This window comes from Vitis vinifera, chromosome 16 (genome assembly GCF_030704535.1).
Source record: "Vitis vinifera cultivar Pinot Noir 40024 chromosome 16, ASM3070453v1".
NCBI lineage: Eukaryota > Viridiplantae > Streptophyta > Magnoliopsida > Vitales > Vitaceae > Vitis > Vitis vinifera.
Window position 1 is genome coordinate 26441248 of NC_081820.1, and position 13327 is coordinate 26454574.

General features: G+C 34.5%; 1 protein-coding gene across 1 annotated transcript in view; it reads right to left on the minus strand.

The window, feature by feature from the left end:
* LOC100250341 (golgin candidate 5) overlaps positions 1-13327 on the minus strand; it is a 100319-nt gene that overhangs the window by 5053 nt on the left and 81939 nt on the right. The gene's annotated exons all lie outside the window — the stretch shown is intronic.

Genomic DNA, 13327 nt, shown 5'->3' on the forward strand with positions numbered 1-13327 from the left:
TTGTCATGTGATTTGTACAACCACTATCCACAAGCCAGCTTTCAGAGGTGCTTTTATTAGCAAAACACGTTGCTGCAAACAATTGCTCCTCCTGACAATAGTCAACTACTGCATTAGTTTCTTCCTGCTGTTGATTTTTGCAAATCCTCTCCACATGTCCTTGTTTACCACACTTGTTGCATTTCACATCTGGTCTCCACCAACATTTTTGTGGAGAATGATTTGTCTTCTTGCAATGAGGACAAGGTGGAAAAACTCCATTTTTCTGGTTGTTGCTGCATGACTTGTTGTTGTTCACCTTTCCATTTTTATGGCCTGCATTTTTCTGCATTCTTGCTTGAAATGCTCCTTCTGCAGTATCTCCTTGTCTCATGAGTCTTCTTTGTTCCACAGCCTCCAAGGAATGTAATAATTCTGTCAAGCTAATAGTTGACAGATCTTTTGAATTCTCCAAAGAGGAAATTGTAGCTTCATATTTCTCAGGAAGTGTAACCAATATCTTTTGAACAATCTTCTCATTGGAAAATTCTTTTCCAAGCAGCCTAACTTTGTCTGCTATTGAAAGAAGTTGTGCAGCATAGTCTTTAACAGCATCAGACTCCCTCATTTTCTTCATTTCAAATTCTCGAATCAAGTTCATCACCTGCATGTTCTTGATTCTTTCATCTCCTTTGTATTCCTCCTTGAGATACTCCTAAATTTCTGCAGCTGAATCAATTTTCATGATTTTGATGAAAATTGATGGTGAAACTGCAGCAAACAAGCAAGCTTTCGCTTTAGCCTTTCTTGTCCTTCTTTCTTTATGCAACTTCATTTGAGCCACAGTTGGATTGGCTCCTAGGGGAGGAACTTCATAATTTTCTTCCACTGCTTCCCAAACATCAAGTGCTTGTAGATGAACTGTCATTCTAACAGCCCAAGTTTCATAATTGTCTCCATCAAGAATTGATGGTGCAACTGTGAGACTTGACTCTTCCATTGCTATATGATTTTAGAAGGTGTTTAGGTTCACTCACCTCACTGGCCCCTCAAGATAACTATGGCTTTGATACCACTTTGTTGGTATAAAATTAAACACTTATACAGAATATATATTTTTGGGCTGCTGGAACTCTGATTTTATTGATGCAGAATGCTGAATTTATACATGAACTTGTAACTTAAATGACATTAGAATAGCAGAAAATCAAGCTACTAGATGATGAACAACTACTTCCTATAAAATAGAAACCAAATCTTGACCAAATAAAAATAAGAAAATATCTAGATGTTGCAGATTTTGTGCAAGACTCCAACTGCAATATTCAAAATTCAAATTCCAGCAAATACTAAGTCAAAATTCAACAGTCCCTGCCTCACATGACCACCTCCAACAAATAATGTCCCAAAATTACACAAAGTCTCCGTCAAGCGCATTGCATCCTGCAAATATTGATTGCCGATAATCTTCAAGAGGACATTCCCCAAGAGAGGTGGATTGAAAAGGAAAGCTTCCATACATTTACCCTCCTGGGCCATGGATTTTCCAACCATCATCGCAATGGATGACCCAAGGGAATGTCCTGCTAACCAAATATTTGCAGACCCGGCTTCTTGAACAACTTGTTGGACAGCTTCCAGTGCTGGTTTAAAGCGGTGTCTGTCCATGTGAAGTACATCAGTCAAGACCTTGATATTCAACTTGAGATCTCGTTTTGCGGTGCTCAGTTTGAGGATTGTGCCACGAAAGGCGATAACATACTTTGGGGCACATTTTGGCAAATGGTTAAGGTATGTGTGCTTGATTTCATAAACAGCACCGTAGATGGATGAATCTTTATCATCTACGAGCGCACGTTTTAACTGAAAATGAAAGAAGTTCCACCAACGGGAAGACTGAACTTGGGGATCTCGGGATTCCTGGCGATCATATTCTAAATTGTATGCTCCCTCAACCAGGCTCGCAACAACTGCCCGACGGTGATGATTATTTGTCCTGCAATATTGAGGAATGGTAAATGAATCCTCATATCTAATCTACCCTTTCACAAATACAGCAATTAACTTAAATAGAAAATCTTGTCAATGTTGATCCTCAGGCAATCTACAACACCTTCAAGATGCATGCTGAGGCAGAATTCACCATTTTCTTATAGGAGTTTTAGGTCACATTTAAAAACTAGTAATATTACCATACTTTAGATTGGTCTCTGTGTGTAACCAAGGACAAAAACCGAGCCTCACCGATTCAGTCATCCAATTTTCTTTAAGCGTTTAGGTAAAGGGTCTCATGGTTCGATCCCATTGCTTATTCTTATGTATATATTGAAAAATGGAAAAACTTATGCATTATGTGAAATGAGCATGCATGTAGGAAAATGGTTGTACCAGTCAACTTCAGTGAGTTGTTTCGGTCCTGTGAGGTCGAAATTTCCCCTTTCAATAGCCATTTGTCTGTGTGTGCTTCCCTTTCAAGTTTCGAGATATATGCTGCCGGGCACATAGGAGGGGGAAAAAATCCAGAAAATGAGTGGCATACCAAGATGAAATGATAGAGAAAAAAATCCCGAAAATGAAGGTTAATCATCAGAAACAAACTTAAAGGCACGATGGAACCTCCATGGGAATAACATCAAAACTTTTGAATCAACACTTAGTCATTCTTGGGAACCCACGTCAATATTGGAAATCCAAAAATTATCTTTCTATGTATCATAACATTATCAATGAATCTGTTGAATTTTGACTTAGTATTTGTTGGAATTTGAATTTTGAATATTGCAGCTGGAGTCTTGCACAAAATCTGCAACATCTAGATATTTTCTTATTTTTATTTGGTCAAGATTTGGTTTCTATTTTATAGGAAGTAGTTGTTCATCATCTAGTAGCTTGATTTTCTGCTATTCTAATGTCATTTCAGTTACAAGCTCATGTATAAATTCAGCACTCTTCATCAATAAAATTAGTTCTGGCAGCCCAAAAATATATATTCTGTATAAGTATTTAATCTTATACCAACAAAGTGGTATCAGAGCCATAGTTATCTTGAGGGGCCAGTGAGGTGAGTGAACCCAAACACCTTCTAAAATCATTTAGCAATGGAAGAGTCAAGTCTCACAGTTGCACCATCAATTCTTGATGGAGACAATTATGAAACTTGGGTTGTTAGAATGACAGTTCATCTACAAGCACTTGATGTTTGGGAAGCAGTGGAAGAAAATTATGAAGTTCCTCCCCTGGGAGCCAATCCAACTGTGGCTCAAATGAAGTTGCATAAAGAAAGAAGGACAAGAAAGGCTAAAGCGAAAGCTTGCTTGTTTGCTGCAGTTTCACCATCAATTTTCATCAAAATCATGAAAATTGATTCAGCTGCAGAAATTTGAGAGTATCTCAAGGAGGAATACAAAGGAGATGAAATAATCAAGAACATGCAGGTGATGAACTTGATTCGAGAATTTGAAATGAAGAAAATGAGGGAGTCTGATGCTGTTAAAGACTATGCTGCACAACTTCTTTCAATAGCAGACAAAGTTAGGCTGCTTGGAAAAGAATTTTCCAATGAGAAGATTGTTCAAAAGATATTGGTTACACTGCCTGAGAAATATGAAGCTATAATTTCCTCTTTGGAAAATTCAAAAGATCTGTCAACTATTAGCTTGACAGAATTATTACATTCCTTGGAGGCTGTGGAACAAAGAAGACTCATGAGACAAGGAGATACTGCAGAAGGAGCATTTCAAGCAAGAATGCAGAAAAATGCAGGCCATAAAAATGGAAAGGTGAACAACAAGAAGTCGTGTGGCAACAACCAGAAAAATGGAGTTTTTCCACCTTGTCCTCATTGCAAGAAGACAAATCATTCTCCACAAAAATGTTGGTGGAGACCAGATGTGAAATGCAACAAGTGTGGTAAACAAGGAAATATGGAGAGGATTTGCAAAAATCAACAACAGGAAGAAACTAGTGCAGCAGTTGACTATTGCCAGGAGGAGCAATTGTTTGCAGCAACGTGTTTTGCTAATAAAAGCACCTCTAAAAGCTGGCTTGTGGATAGTGGTTGTACAAACCACATGACAAATAATCAAGATCTCTTTAGAGAACTTGATAGAACAACTATTTCCAAAGTCAGAATTGGAAATGGTGAGTATATTCCAGTGAAGGGCAAAGGAACGGTTGCTATCGAAAGCCAAACAGGTTTGAAACTCATTTATGATGTTTTGTTTGTGCCTGACATTGACCAAAACTTACTCAGTGTTGGACAGCTTGTTGAGAAAGAATTTAAAGTTTATTTTGAAGATAGGAATTGCATTATCAAGGATGCTGAAGGCAAAGAGGTGTTCAACATAAAAATGAAGGGCAAGAGTTTTGCCTTGAATTTACTGGAAGATGAGCATACTGCTATTTTACATTTTACAACAAGATAGCACAACAATGTTTTGGGACACAAGGGTCGAGCACTTTCATCATGATGATGTGCTCTACATGAAGAAAAATCAAATAGCTGAAGGACTTCCTAACTTAGAAAAAGATTTTCCTATATGTGCTACTTGTCAATATGGGAAGCAAACTAAACTTCCCTTTCCAAAGAAAATATCCTGGAGAGCAACCCAAAAACTGCAACTGGTGCATACTGATGTTGGTGGATCTCAAAAGATGTCATCCTTGAAATGGAATGCAAACAATGTTCACCAGCCCACTGCACCATATAATCCACAACAAAATGGAGTCGTGGAGAGGAAAAATAGAACAATTTTGAAGATGACAAGATGCCTTCTGCATGAAAAATATCTACCTAAAAAATTTTGGGCTAAAACTGCAAGTAGAGCAGTATATTTTCTGAACATATTGCCAACAAAAGTGTTAAAGAAGCAGACCCCTTTCGAAGTTTGGTTTGAGTGTCTACATGCAAGACTTGGAGTTTGCATCTACGAAGTCAAGGAGGAGTGTTGAATTTTGACTTAGTATTTGTTGGAATTTGAATTTTGAATATTGCAGTTGGAGTCTTGCACAAAATCTGCAACATCTAGATATTTTCTTATTTTTATTTGGTCAAGATTTGGTTTCTATTTTATAGGAAGTAGTTGTTCATCATCTAGTAGCTTGATTTTCTGCTATTCTAATGTCATTTCAGTTACAAGCTCATGTATAAATTCAGCACTCTTCATCAATAAAATTAGTTCTGGCAGCCCAAAAATATATATTCTGTATAAGTATTTAATCTTATACCAACAGAATCTTTATACACATACGCATCAATACATAGTATCAAAATATTAACAAAAAGTTCATATTTAGACGTTCTCACTCACAAAAATCTGCAAACATCACAACATCATAATGATAACAGTTCATAGTATACACCAACTGTATCAAAATGTTGGCGAAAATCCATACTTAAAGGAGCACCCAGAAGCTTCTGCAAATATCATAATAAGAAAAAAGAAGAGGATCAAAACCTTACTCGTACCAAATAGTTTGAATCCAAAGGAAGCCTTGCAAAGCCTTCGAATGAGGGGAGTTATTTATAAGCATGCAATGCAATGCATGCAACTTACAAGATTTAAAAGCCACGAGGGGAATCTACCTAAAGCTGGTCAGTTGGATGGAAATAACGGTGAGAGACCAGTTGATATGGGAGAGCCATTGAAATGGTGTCCTTTTAATTCTCTCTGTCATGTGGAATAAAGCCGGCAAGACTAGCTTGACAAAACGATAACATGTCCATGGAAGAAAGTAATGGTCCAAAAATGCTGAAAATGATCTTTGGTTAATGAGACAAGATCAAGTCGACGATTTAGGAACATGGCAAGGAATCCAAGATTAAGCTTGCTCTACTTTACAAAATCTCTCCACTTATAACACACCCAAAAGCAATTTGGCTCCCTTTTTTTCTTTCTATAAGAATGAATTCTTAAAACAAATCCATGAGTGTTTATCCTTGTAAGAAGAAGAAAACCTCTTAAAAGTCATTAAAGGAACACCATGACGTGATTGATCAATGTAAAAGATACTTTAAAATGCATGCTTATCTTTATAATCTACAGAATATCATAAAGTATTCCCTCTCATTCAACTCAATTTGACGACACCCTCTCAATTCCACATTAAATTTATCATTGAACGTCAACAGTATACAAATATCATAAATCTTTGGTAAGAAAAAGGAGGAAACATGACACATGAATGCTTTAAAAAGAGAAGTATTTAAAAAATGACACTCAAAATTAATTCTCTAAAAATACTCTTATGCCCCATAAGGGTTATGAAAAGTATAGTAAAAGGAAAAGTGAAAGGGAAGAATGTTAAGTAGGAAAAAATATATATAAATTGTATTTTTAAATAATTTTGGTAATATTTTATTTTGCTTAATATTTTTATGATAAACTAAATAGAGAATTTGGATTCCTTTGGCTATGTTTGGTTCTCGAAAATTTTGACAATGGTAGAATGCACAAAGATATATGAACAAGATGAGAATGGTGTGGATCAAAAATGATCAGGCATCCTTTATACTTGTCTAGATTAAATCTTACGAGCTTTGTATGTATTAACAACGAGTTGTTGGATGAAATTAAGATCATCTAGACCTCCTATTTATATGCAAAGTGCTTCATCATTTATCATTAATTGATCTTCATCTAATATTTCTGGTTTCCCAAAATCTGGAAGGAGACCTTAAATAAATCCTAGCATCGTGTGGACTACATTTCTTTTTGGGTCCATACACCAAGTGTTACTTATTGTCTATATATTTTATTTGACTTTTTTGAGCGTGTAGATTATTCAGCCAAGGGAACAACATGCAATCTAGATTCAACCAAGGGAAAAACGTGCTAAGGCCCACTTATTAATAAGTCTATAGGCAGTTAAGCCATTGTTGAATGGGTTAACTGCGTGAGAAGATTTGGAGGTGAACTATTCCAATTTAAAATAATTTTTGGTTTCATATATATTTTGAGTAAAAATTTTCAACTGCTCGATCTTTTTGCAATAATTTCTAAGCAATTTTCTACAAATATTTAAATAGAGGGACTAGTTCATCAATGAGATATTTGGTTAAAAGACCTAAATACTTTTGAAATTAGAAAAATTACCTCTTTAATTTAATCATTCTTTAAAAAAAATCTTTGTTTCATTAAAAATGTCGTTTCCCCCCAGTGCCAAGTCATTTTCCTCCCAATTTTTTTTACCTAACTCCCTCTCTAAGTCTACGCTCTCTCAAGGGATAAAAATCAGCCTTTTTTTTTGGGGGGGGGGGGGGGGGGGGGGGGGGGCTTTCTACAATTTCATTTAAAATTCTATTGGAAAATGATTTAATCTAGATATCATTCAGCCAAGGGAACACCTTTCAAGACCCGCTTATGTAAGTAAAGGAAGAAAATTAAAGGAACACCATGACATGATTGATCAATGTAAAAGATACTTTAAAAAATATGTTTATCTTTATCATCTTCTGAAGATCAGAAAATATAAAACAATAATCATACAGTATTCCCTCTCATTCAACAGTATACGAATGTCACAAATTTTTTATAAGAAAAAGGAGGAAACATGACACATGAATGCCTTCGAAGGAGAAATTTTTCAAAAATGATACTCAAAATTAATTCTCTGAAAGTGCTCTTAGGCCTGAAGGATAATGAAAAGTAGAAGGAAAAGTGAAAGAGAAGAATGTTGAGGAAAAAATATATTAATTTGAATCTTTAAATAATTTTGGTAATATTCTATTTTTCTTCATATTATCATGATAAACCAAATAGGGAATTTGGGTTCTTTAAGGTATGTTTGGTTCTTGAAAAATTTTGCACACCATTGACAATGGTAGAACGCAAAAGGTATATGAACAAAATGAGGATGGTGTCGATAAGAAATGACCAGATGTCCTTTATACTTGTCTAGATTAAACCTCCCAAACTTTATATGTTTTAACGAGTTGTTGGATGAAATTAAGATCAGCTAGAACTCCTAGTTATATGGAAAGTGCCTCAGCCTAATATTTCTGGTTTCCCAAAATCTAGATAAAGACCTTAAATAAATTTTCGCTTCGTGTGGACTAGGTTTCTTTATGTACCAAGTCTTACTACTTGTCTATATATTCTATTTGACTTTTGAGCGTGTAGACTATTCAGCCAAGGGAACAACGTGCAATCTAGCTATCATTCACCCAAAGGAAAAACGTGCTAGGACCCACTTATTAATAAATCTATAGCAGCCATTCTTGAATGGCTGACTTGTTCCCTCAACCCCATGAGAGGATTCGGATGTTTGAACTATTGAAATTTAAAATTATTTTTGGTTTCATATATATATTGAGTAAAAATTTCCAAGAGCTCTTTTAGCGTTGATTTTTAAACAATTTTCAAGTACTCAAATTGAGGGACTGGCTCATCAATGAGCTTTTTTGCGGTTGCTTTTTTTTTTTTTTTTTTTTTAATGATTTTTTGCAATTTCATTTAAACTCTTATTTTACTTTACTTTTGGGCATGCAGATTGGGTTTGCTCTTGGAAAATGATATAATTTAGAAATCATTCAGCCTAGGGAACAACATGCAAGACTAATATTTATATTGCATTAATTTCTAAGAAATTTTCTCCAAGCATTTAGATAAAGATTTATGGGGTAGGAGCTTTGACTTGCATGCAGGGAGCTTTGACAAACATTGTTGTTGTAGTTGTTCTTCTTCTTCTACTTTTCTACTTTTCTCATTGTCTCATTGACTCACGTAAACAAGCTTGACCGGATACTTCCATTTAACTCTTCCATAATCAAGAGGATGCCTTCCTTTTCCACAGATTATCATAAATAACTCCTCTTGTTCAAAGGCTTTGAAAGCCTTCCTTTGGATTCAAAGTATTTGGTAATGTTTTGATCCTCTTCTTTTTTTAGATATTATAATATTTGCAGAAGTTTGTGGGTGCTCCTTCAGGCATGGATTTTCGCCAACATTTATATACAGTTAATGAGACAAGATCAAGTCGACGATTTAGGAAGATGGCAAGGAATCCAAGATTAAGCTTGCTCTACTTTAAAAAATCTCTCCACTTATAACGGACCCAAATGCAAATTGGCTTCCTTTTTTTCTTTCTATTAGAATGAATTCTTAAAACAAATCCATGAGTGTTTATCCTTGTAAGAAGAAGAAAACCTCTTAAAAGTCATTAAAGGAACACCATGACGTGATTGATCAATGTAAAAGATACTTTAAAATGCATGCTTATCTTTATAATCTACAGAATATCAGAAAGTATTCCCTCTCATTCAACTTAACGGTATACAAATATCATAAATCTTTGATAAGAAAAACGGGGAAACATGACACATGAGTGCTTTAAAAAGAGAAGTATTTCAAAAATGACACTCAAAATTAATTCTCTGAAAATACTCTTAGGCCCCATAAGGATCATGAAAAATATAGTAGAAGGAAAAGTGAAAGGGAAGAATGTTGAGGAAAAAAATATATTAAATTACATTTTTAAATAAATTTGGTAATATTTTATTTTGCTTGATATTTTTATGATAAACCAAATAGAGAATTTGGGTTCTTTAAGCTATGTTTGGTTCTCGAAATTTTTTTGCATACCACAGACAATGGTAGAACGCCAAAGGTAGATGAACAAGATGAGGATGGTGTGGATCACAAATGACCAAACGTCCTTTATACTTGTCTAGATTAAATCTCACAAGCTTTATATGTTTTAACGAGTTGTTGGATGAAATTAAGATCAACTAGACCTCCGATTTATATGAAAAGTGCTTCAGCATTTATCATTAATAGATCTTCATCTAATCTTTCTAGTTTCCCAAAATCTAGATGGAGACCTTAAATAAATCCTAGCTTTGTGTGGACTGGGTTTTTTTATGGGTCCATATATCGAGTGTTACTTGTTGTCTATATATTCTATTTGACTTTTGAGCGTGTAGAATATTCAGGCAAGGGAAAAACGTGCGAAGACCCACTTATTAATAAGTCTATAACAAAAACTTCTAAAAAAAGACACTCAAAATTCTCCAACCTAACCTCCTGTAGAAATGCTCTTAGGCTTTGTGAGGATCATGGAAAATAGGGGGGAAAGAGAAAAGAGAAAAACGATGAGGAATCAAGGAAAAAAAAAAGCTAAAACTCAATAAATTTTTCTTACAATTTTTTCATATTTGTTTTTGTTTTTTCTTTTTTACCCCTTTACATAAATAATGAAGAATATGGTTTTGGTTAGGTTTTATTTTTCTTGGTATTCTTCTTGATAAACCAAATATAATTTTGGTTATGCTAGAGTGTTTGAACCATGCAAGCTGGGATGGAGTGTAGATTGGGTTCAACAAGACAATGCTCGGAAATTATACAAATGACTAGTCTAGAGAATTGATGGGTGCTTAAGGCATTTTCTAAATTGGTCCCCACCCTTATTTGTTTCTCCCTTGGTTTGATTTGTACATTTTCACCATCTTATTGGTGCATATCCATGTAGGTTCCATTGGGCATGCGGAAGCCTTGATACCAATTTGGTGAAGTAATAAGGTTAAAAGAGAGAGACACAATTTCAAGCAAGGTAATGCTAGGAAATTATACAAATCACTTTAGAGTGACTGGTAGTTAAGGCATTTTCTGAATTGGTCCCCACCCTTATTTGTTTCTCATTTGGTTTGATTTGTACATTTTCACCATCTTATTGGTGCATATCCATGTAGGTTCCTTTGGGTATATGAAAGTTTTGATACCAATTTGGTGAAGTAATAAGGTTAAAAGAGAGAGACACAATTTTAAGCAAGATAATGCTGAGAAATTATACAAATGGCTCTAGAGTGACTGGTAGTTAAGGCATTTTCTAAATTGGTCTCCTCCCTTATTTGTTTATCACTTGGTTTGATTTGTACATTTTCACCATCTTATTGGTGCATATCCATGTAGGTTCCGTTGGGTATACGAAAGCTTTGATACCAATTTGGTGAAATAACAAGGTTAAAAGAGAGACACAATTTCAAGATAGAAATAAATAAACAAAAAATTGGGAAGAAATAAACCTTTATTGTCTTTCACAACTCTCGCTTATTCAAATATTACATAATCTTTTATTTATAGATTAATTTTCACACTGAACTAAATAAAAACTCCTAATTAACTGCTCAGAAATAAAAACTAAAATAACCATTAAAAATAAAATATTCTCACTGGCTAAAATAACCATTTCCAATAAAATATTCTCATTGGCTTTTGGAGACTAAATATAATCCAAATATTTTAAGCATTGTTTTTGTTGGGGGTTTCTAACATTGTTTTTTGTTTTGTTTTGTTTTTGTTTTTGTTTTTTTTTTGTTTTTTTTGTTTTTTTTTTTTTTGGTTTTTTGCAATTTCATTTAAACTTCTATTCTACTTGACTTCTAGGTGTGTAGATTGGGTTTGCCCTTGGAAAATTATGACTTTGTGAGGATCATGGAAAATAGGGAGAAAAGATGAGGAAAGAAGGGAATGGAAAAAAGAAGCTACAACTATATAAAGAAGTCTCATCTGAAGGCTTTGGAAGGCCTCCTTTGGATTAAAAGCATTTGATAAAGCCAGGTTTTGATGGCATGGTTCAATAATGTAAGGGATTGTTAAAAATGTATGTTCATTTCTATGATCTACAAAATATCAAACAATAGTTTTTTTCTCTTGAGCAACACAAAAATAGAATCATTTATCCTGAAAGAATGCTCTTACGCTTTGTGAGGATCATGGAAAATAGGAGGAAAAGTACAAGGGAGAAAAACCGAGGAAATAAGGGAATGGAAAAAAGAAGCTAAAACTCAATAAATTTTAAATCTTGTAATTGACTTTGTGAGGATCATGGAAATTAGGGAGAAAAGACGAGGAAAGAAGGGAATGGAAAACAGAATCATTTATCCTGTAAGAATGCTCTTAGGATTTGTGAGGATCATGGAAAATAGGAGGAAAAGTACAAGGGAGAAAAAACGAGGAAAGAAGGGAATGGAAAAAAGAAGCTAAAACTCAATAAATTTTAAATCCTGTAATTGACTTTGTGAGGATCATGGAAAATAGGGAGAAAAGACGAGGAAAGAAGGGAATGGAAAACATAATCATTTATCCTATAAGAATGCTCTTAGGCTTTGTGAGGATCATGGAAAATAGGAGGAAAAGTACAAGGGAGAAAAAACGAGGAAATAAGGGAATGGAAAAAAGAAGCTAAAACTCAATAAATTTTAAATCCTGTAATTGACTTTCTGAGGACCATGGAAAATAGGGAGAAAAGACGAGGAAATAAGGGAATGGAAAACATAATCATTTATCCTGTAAGAATGCTCTTAGGCTTTGTGAGGATCATGGAAAATAGGAGAAAAAGTACAAGGGAGAAAAAACGAGGAAAGAAGGGAATGGAAAAAAGAAGCTAAAACTCAAGAAATTTTAAATCCTGTAATTGACTTTGTGAGGATCATGGAAAATAGGGAGAAAAGGTGAGGAAAGGAGGGAATGGAAAACAAAATCATTTATCCTGTAAGAATGCTCTTAGGATTTGTGAGGATCATTGAAAATAGGAGGAAAAGTACAAGGGAGAAAAAACGAGGAAAGAAGGGAATGGAAAAATGAAGCTAAAACTCAATAAATTTTAAATCTTGTAATTGACTTTGTGAGGATCATGGAAAATAGGGAGAAAAGACGAGGAAAGAAGGGAATGGAAAACAGAATCATTTATCCTGTAAGAATGCTCTTAGGGTTTGTGAGGATCATGGAAAATAGGAGGAAAAGTACAAGGGAGAAAAAACGAGGAAAGAAGGGAATGGAAAAAAGAAGCTAAAAAAAGTCAATAAATTTTAAATCCTGTAATTGACTTTGTGAGGATCATGGAAAATAGGGAGAAAAGACGAGGAAAGAAGGGAATGGAAAACAGAATCATTTATCCTATAAGAATGCTCTTAGGCTTTGTGAGGATCATTGAAAATAGGAGGAAAAGTACAAGGGAGAAAAAACAAGGAAAGAAGAGAATGGAAAAAAGAAGCTAAAACACAATAAATTTTAAATCCTGTAATTGACTTTGTGAGGATCATGGAAAATAGGGAGAAAAGACGAGGAAAGAAGGGAATGGAAAATGGAATCATTTATCTTGTAAGAATGCTGTAAGAATTCTCTTAGGCTTTGTGAGGATCATGGAAAATAGGAGGAAAAGTATATGGGAGAAAAAACGAGGAGAGAAGGGAATGGAAAAAAGAAGCTAAAACTTAATAAATTTTAAATCCTGTAATTGACTTTGTGAGGATCATAGAAAATAGGGAGAAAAGACGAGGAAAGAAGGGAATGGAAAATAGAATCATTTATCCTATAAGAATGCTCTTAGGCTTTGTGGGGATCATTGAAAA